At 43.5% G+C, this 8,134-nt stretch overlaps 1 protein-coding gene across 1 annotated transcript in view; it reads left to right on the forward strand.

Moving 5' to 3' along the window:
* LOC140198041 (ras GTPase-activating protein 3) overlaps nt 1-8,134 on the forward strand; it is a 234,759-nt gene that overhangs the window by 12,725 nt on the left and 213,900 nt on the right. The gene's annotated exons all lie outside the window — the stretch shown is intronic.

Raw genomic sequence — 8,134 nt, forward strand, 5'->3', positions numbered from 1 at the left:
ATATCACTGCATGTGTTGTGAAACGTGCTTTCTGACAGGAGTACAGTGCAATGCATGTATATAAATATTAAATAAGCAATGCAACAAGAGAGCAAAAAAGAAAGAAATAGTGAGATAGTATTCATGGGTTCATTGTCCATTCAGAAATCTGATGGCAAAGTGCGTGCCTTCAGGCTCCTGTACCTTCTCCTTTGATGGTTGAAATAAGAAGAGGTCATGTCCTTGGTGACAGATGCTACCTTTCTGAGCCGTCGGCTTTTGAAGGTGTCCCTGATGCTGGGGAGGCCAGTGCCCATGATGGAGCTGACCGAGTTTGTAACTTCCTGCAGTTTTTTTTCCAATCCTGTGCGGTGACCCCTTCCAGCCAGACAGTGATGCAACCAGTTAGAATTCTCCACAGTACATCCATAGAAATTTGCTAAAGTCTTTGGTGACATACCAAGACTTCTCAAACTCCTAATGAAATATAACCTTCTTTGTAATTGCATCATATTGGGCCAAAGCTAGATCTTCAGAGATGTTGACACTAATGATCTAAATGGGGGGAAAATTCAAACATTAGAGGTGCAGAGGGACTTAGGAGACCTCGTGCAAGACTCACAGAAGGTTAATTCACAGGTTGAGTCTGTAGTAGAGAAGGCAAAGGCAATGTTGGCATTTATTTTAAGGAGGATAGAATACAGTATAAAAACAAAGAGATAATGCTGAAGCTTTGTAAGGCAGTAGTCAGGCCACACTTCGAGTATTGTCAACAGTCATTAGAGGGAGTCTGGGGAAGTTCATAGGGATGATTCTGGGAATGAAGGGGTTAACGTTTGGAGCATTTGGCAGCTTTGGGCCTGTACTCACTGGGACTTGGAAGAATATGTGGGGGTCTCATTTAAACTTACTGAATGTTGAAAGGACTAGATAGAATGGATGTGGAGAGGATGTTTCCTCTGGTGGGGGTATCCAGAACTAGAGGACACAGCCTCAAAATTGAGGGATGGCCCTTTAGAACTGAAGTACAGAAGAATTTTTGTAGCCAGAGTGGTGAATCTGTGTAATGGCCTGCGACAGACTGTGGTTGGAGCCAAGTCCGTGGGTATATTTAAAGTGGAAGTTTATAGATTCCTGATTGGTTGGGCATCAAGGGATATAGTTAGAGGGCAGGTGTATGGGGATGAATGGTCTAATTCTGCTCCTATGTCTTATGGACACCCAGAAACTTGAAACAGCCCTTTCCACTGCTGTCAATGAGAGCTGGTGTCTTTTCCCTCACTTCCCCTTCCTGAAGTCCATAATCAATTCCTTAGTCTTACAGACATTGAGTGCAAGGTTGTTGTTGTGACACCACTTAACCAGCTGATCTATCTTACTCCTGTATGCCTTCTCATCACCATTTGAAATTCTGCCAACAATAATTGTAACATTGGCAAATTTATAAATGGCATTTGAGCTGTGACTAGACACATTCTTTTTCTCTCTCTCCTTTTTCTCCCTCTGTCCCTCTCACTATACCCCTTGCCCATCCTCTGGTTTTCCCCCCCTCCCCCTTTTCTTTCTCCCTAGGACTCCTGTCCCATGATCCTCTCATATCCCTTTTGCCAATCACCTGTCCAGCTCTTGGCTCCATCCCTCCCCCTCCTGTCTTCTCCTATCATTTTGGATCTCCCCCTCCCCCTCCCACTTTCAAATCTCTTACTCACTCTTCCTTCAGTTAGTCCTGACGAAGGGTCTCAGCCCGAAACGTCGACTGCACCTCTTCCTACAGATGCTGCCTGGTCTGCTGCGTTCACCAGCAACTTTTATGTGTGTTGCTTGAAATTCCAGCATCTGCAGATTTCCTCGTGTATGCATCCAGAGAGAATGCTTTCTGTGGTACATTGATAAAAATTAGTGAGGGTGTCACGTGCCAAAGACATGCCACATTTGTTCAGTGTGATGAGGGAGTAGAGACATTGCTGAGCTTTCTTGGCCATGGTGTGTATGTGGTTGGACCAAGACAAGCTTACTTAAAGTTGGAGACTAAATCTGGAAGGGGCAAAGTGTCCAGGCAGAGGATGGCGTGTTGTCCTTCAAGCTTGCTTTGAGCCATGTTGTAACAATGCTGGAGAACACGCACAGAAAGATCAGAGTGGCAGTGGGAAGGAGGATTAAAATGGCAGGAACAGGAAGCTGAAGGGTTGTTCCTTTTAGTGTTTGGTTTCTCCAGTATAGAAAAGGCAGCATTGTGACTACCGAATACAGTACACTGATCTGAAAGAAGTGCTGGTAAATCGCCGCTTCAATTGGGAAGACACTTTGGGTCCTTGGATGTTGGGAAGTAAAGAGTTAAAAGTATTGCACCTCCTGGTCATTTACGAGGAAGTTTCATAAGATGGGAAGTAGTTAGTGAGGACAGAAGAGCAGACACAAAATCACAGAGTGATCCAAAATGCTCAGGGGAGCAGAATATGTGTCTGGTGGTTGAATCTCATTGGTGCTGGCAGAAATTGCAAAAGTTGTTAGATTTAATAGTGCAAGGAAAATAGGGTGAAACTTGTATGCTACACTACCAAGCTCTGACTTTGGATGGCAGTGTTGCCCACAGTTACTGAGTAAACATGACCAAGAGCACAGACCAAACTCATTCATTCCTGGATTAACAAACTTTCCCAATGAGCCTGTCCATCTTTCAATAAACTTTCCCACACAAGTGCTGAGCCTTCACTATTGATGCTGGGAGGATTTTCCTTTGGGGAACAGCATCTGATTGGATCAAGAGAGATGATGTGAGATTCATTTTCTTGCAGGCATTCACAGTAAATACAATAGAATCAATGAAAAACTACACAAAGATGGACAAGTAACTAATGGCAAAGGACAACAAATTGTGCAAATACAAAAAGAAAAAAATATAATAAATAAATAAATAAGACATAAATATTGAGAACATGAATTGTAGAGCCCTTGAAAGTGAACCCATAGGTTGTGAAATCAGTTCAATGTGGGGTGAGTGAAGTTACCCACTCTGGTTCAGGAGTCTGATGGTTGAGGGGACAGTGAGTGGTCCAATCAGCGGAGAACATCTTTGGCTGTCAGCTACTGACATTAAAATAGCTGTTCATTGACAGAGCAAAGAAAAGAGCTGGAAAAATTACTGCACTCCACCCACACTAGCAGTCACCTATTCAAATGCCATCAAATACAAAATATTTTCATTGACCTTATCAGACCATTTGAGTTCAGTCAAGGACACAACACCACCACCTTCTATTGCTAATTGAACAATTACAATCCCTCCCCCCCCCCCCCCCATAGACACATAACATGTAGCATCATAGAATCTTCAGGCAGGTCTGACTCTGATTTCTTCCCCAACCCAGCAAATGATTGCTTTGGCAGTATGTCTGTTTGTCCATTGGAATTTACTGATGAATCTGCTCCCTTCTCCATCATACTTTTCGACCACCCATGCTTGCTTTCTAGGGGACCTTGGCAGGCAGCTGCCGCCTAGCTCACACCCTGCCTTCTTTTGAAGGGGTAGGAACATCCACACCTCTACTCTGCCCCACAATCTCCTCACATCCATTCTCTTGACCACCATGACTATGCCAAAACCACAGTGAAAACTTTATAGCAACACACACAACATGCTGGAGGGACTCAGCAGGTCAGGCAGCATCTATGGAAAGGAATAAAGAATCGACATTTCGGGTCATCACCCTTCATCAGGAAACTTCATAAAAGTCTGTAACCAATGGTAAATAGAATTTAATCCTAATAATAGAACAAACTGCCGCTGTAAGAATAGATGGAGAAGTGAGTCAGTTTACAAAAATCAAGAGAGGTGTTAGACAAGGGTGTGTTTTCTCCCCTGATTTATTTAATGTGTACAAGTGAAACAATATTACAAAAAATAAGAGACATCTTGGGTATCAAAGTTGGAGGTGAAAACATCAATAATTTCAGATATGCAGATGACACTGCAAGTACGGAGGAAGAACTACAAAACTTAATTGATATAATTGTTGAAGGAAGTGCAAAAATGGGTCGGTTTATCAATTGCAAAAAGACAAAATGTATGGTGATATCCAAAAAGAAGGAGAATCCTATCTGCAGGCTGAGAATAAATGGGGAAGACATAAAACAAGTACAAAATTTTTGCTACTTAGGTAGCTGGGTGACATCAGATGGCAGATGCGACTTGGACATCAAAAGAAGAATAGGGATGGCAAAAAACACCTTTACGAGAATGAAGAGTATACTGACCAATACTAAACTAGGCATGACAACCCGCCTCATGAGGAAACAAATTGTAGCAGCAGAGATGTGGTTTTTGAGGAGGATGCAAAGAATATCATGGATGAAATGAATATCTAACGAGGATGTCATGAACAGAGCAAACACAAAAAGAGAAATAATGTACGAGATCATGAAAAGGCAACGTAACTTCATTGGACATGCGATTAGGAAAGAAGAGTTAGAATGCACGGTAATTATGGGAAAGATTGAAGGGAAGAAAGCAAGAGGAAGACAAAGACAAATGATGACGGAGACAGCAGCCAGAGAACTGGAAATGAATACCAATGAATTGATCCACTTAACACGAAACAGGAGTGTGTGGGCCATGGCGGCCAAAGCTCAAACTGGGCATGGTACCTAATGATGATGAATCGAGCAAAAGGTGCATTTGGGAGGAATGAAAGTTTTAAAAAAAAAAAAAGAAATTTACAATAAAAGCATAATATGCCAGAAATACAGGCCACATCAGTGGCAAGAGACACACGGCTAATGTTTCTGGTTGATGACCCTTTATGAGAGCACGTCAATTAACGATAAAGCCATGGGGAGTCTTGAGGAACAGGGGGAGTCTTGACGAACAGGGGGATATCAATGTACAAGTCCAGGGATCCTGATGGTAATAACAGCAGTTAGTGAGGGAAACTTGCCTTCACTGAGGCCCTCCAATGGTCAAGGTCAATCATGTATGTTGCATCCTACCTGACTGCATGATAGGCAAGCCAGTAAGCAAGCCAGGGCAGTACGATATGGGGGCTCCCCATTGCCATGCAGCTGATGAATCCAAAGGAATAGCAGGTCCTGATACAGTTTGGCACCAGATTCATGGCAGGAGTTGCCAGTCAGTGTTGAACTCAACGTAGGACTGCCTTCGGGACTCCAGCTCCAGATTTTTCCTTGGGGTTTGCTCCCAAAGCCTGCTTCATGACTAGGTATAACTGCAAAGCAGCGGAGGGTTAAGATCGATGAGCTGCCAACCATGGCTGAAGAGCCCCATCTGCCCAAAGCAACTGGTTTTAAGGCACCAATAATCTGCCTTTGTCCCTTCTGTCAGTAGAAGCGGTTCTGCTGGGCTTGGTAGCTAAGCCAGACATGAAGGCCAAGAGCTGGACTTGGTTGTCACAGGCTATTTAATAAGTAGTGGTAGCTTATCCCCACTAAACCTGCCCCCCTCTTTGGCAATGACAACCTTAAGAGCAGAGAGGTTATGGCATATTATAAAACAACTGAGTAGCGTGCACAGTTCTGGTCACCAAAGCGGATGAAGATGCGTTTGCGTTGAAAAGGATGCAGGGGAGGTTCATCAAGGACGGAGCATTTCAGATCTGAAGAACACTGCACAGATTGGACTGGTTTCCCTGGAGCAGAGGAAGCAGTGGGAGAAACTGCAGAGGTGCACAGAATTCTGAGGGACGTAGATAGGGCCAACAGTTGGAAACGTTTCCTCGTAATGAAATGGATTTTTAGACCGGGGGGTGATGTTTAGAGGGAATTGGAATTGTTTTATTTTTGTTGCATATACCGAGGCACAATGAGAAGTTTGTCTTGTATAGTGTTCATGCGGATAATTTCATTGCACAGCACATTGAGGTAGAACAAGGTGAAACAATAACAATGTAGAATAAACAAATCTGAGGAGATATTGCTTTCCCCCAGATGGTGGTTGGAATCTTGAGCACACTGCCTGAGGGGTTGGTGGAGGCAGAGACTCACAATAGTTTTCAGCTACCTAGACAGCAAGGAATGAAGGCTATGGATCACGTGCTGGTAAGTGGGTTTGGTATAGATGAGTAGTTAATTGTGCACGTGGTCGGCTGAAGAGCCTATAGGTATTTCAGTGCTGTATAACTTCATGGATCTATTACAGAAAACTCTGGGTCACAGGAGCAGGAGTAAACCACAGATATCTCTGGAGTGGTACAAAATAGCCATCCTCAGGCTCTGTAACCATGCCTGAAACTTTGGGATATCCCAACACTTTAGAAGACTTAAGGCTACCGGAAATAGGGGCAGGAGTCAGGCCGAGAGCTCCCTGAGGCTTCTGCGCCATGCAATAAGATCATACTTTGGCCCAGCTCCAATATCCTGCCTGTTCCCCATAACCCTGACTCCCCTGTCAACCAAGAATCTGTCTCTCTTAGCCTTGAATATATTGAATGACTCCACCTCTAGAGTTGCTTGGGGTAGACAGTTCCATAGATGGCCCTCTGAGAGAAGATGTTTTTCTTATCTCCATCTGAAATGTGTGACTTCTAACTCTTGTGCAATCTTGTTCTAGATGTCCACATTAAGCAGTTCTCAACCTCTTCAGTCACCTTTAGAATCCTAGATGTTTCAATAAGATCACCTCTCATCCTTGTAAACTCCAGTATTGCAGCCTTTAAAGTTTATTTTTTAAGTATTACTACTGTTACGTTGGAAATTTGACAGGCAAATTGCCAGCAAACACACGGTATAAAAATGCTAGCTAACCACGGTGCAGGAGGGGTGGGGTTGTTTTTCAGTGTGGAGATATAACTGTGTCTGAGGTGTGTCCTTGCTGCAGGTTACTTTCTGTAAAAATAAAAAGTCACAAGCTGTTATCTGACGTTTGATCAGTTTCAGTGCATGTGGTGAAGAGGGTGGAGCAGGTGGTTGAAGTAACCCAAAATAGTGCTGGTATTAAAGCTGCTTGAGGTGCACAGTGTCTGTGGGACAGATCACTGACGAGATAGCAAACGGACAATTTACCCTCCCACCAAATGAGCGACCTTACTCACACACTGAAGCTCACCAAGCCTCTTATGTTAGAAATAACAACGAACACACAGCAGGGTATCTGGTCCCAAAGCATTTCACACTTAAAATGATTTAGTAGACTGGCAGTGTAGAAAATGCATTTGATAATCTACGCTCAATGAGCTCACAGAAAAAGTGTGAATTGTGGACAGCTTCTTCTCACTGAAGAAATGGGTGATAGCTGGGGCATCCATGGTAACTCATGTCCTCGTCTTCAAGAAAGTGCTATTGAATCATCTATATCCATCTGAAACTAGACAAGGCCGACTGACCACTCCTAACATATAACAGATAACCTCACCTGGTCCCTCAACACCAACTCTTTAGCCAAGAAAGTACAGCAGCACCTCAATTTCCTGAGGAGATTGAGGCGAGGAAGGCTCCCTTCACCACCCCCCCCACCCCCTCCCACCATTCTAACCAATTTTTACAGGAGTACCGTTGAAAGTGTCCTGACATCTGTTACGAAAATTGCAAGGCATCTGACTGCAGCTCTGCAAAGGATTATGAGGATTGCTGAGAGGAACATCAGGGTCTCCCTTCCACCTATTGGAGATATTGACTAGTCCTTAGCATTGTCAATGATCCCTCCCATCTGCCCAACAATCTCTTTGACCCCCTCCCCCCCACCATCAGGCAGGAGGTACCATAGCATTTGGACAAGGACTGTTAGGATGGCAAACACCCTAGGCTATGAAACTACTGAACTCCCAGCCATACCTGGGTTTCACCATGTATGAAGCACCTGTAGCATTATACTGTTTAACTTGTGTCATTAATGCATGTTGTTATTTGTTAATTTATTTGTGGTAATATTACTTTAAATGTTGTGTGTGAGTTATATGTACTGTGTTATGCACCTTGATCTGGAGGACAGTTGTTTTATTTAGTGGTATACATGTACGAGGTTGAAATGATAATAAATGTGACTTGTGTGAAATTTCTATAAGACCATATGGAAGCAGAATTAGGCCATTTGGCCCATCAAGTCAGCTCTGCCTTTCATCATGGCTGATTTATTATCCCTCTCAACCCCATTCTCATGCCTTCTCCCCATAATTTTTGATGCCCTTACTAATCAAGAACATTTCAA

Source organism: Mobula birostris, chromosome 5 (genome assembly GCF_030028105.1).
Source record: "Mobula birostris isolate sMobBir1 chromosome 5, sMobBir1.hap1, whole genome shotgun sequence".
Lineage (NCBI taxonomy): Eukaryota > Metazoa > Chordata > Chondrichthyes > Myliobatiformes > Myliobatidae > Mobula > Mobula birostris.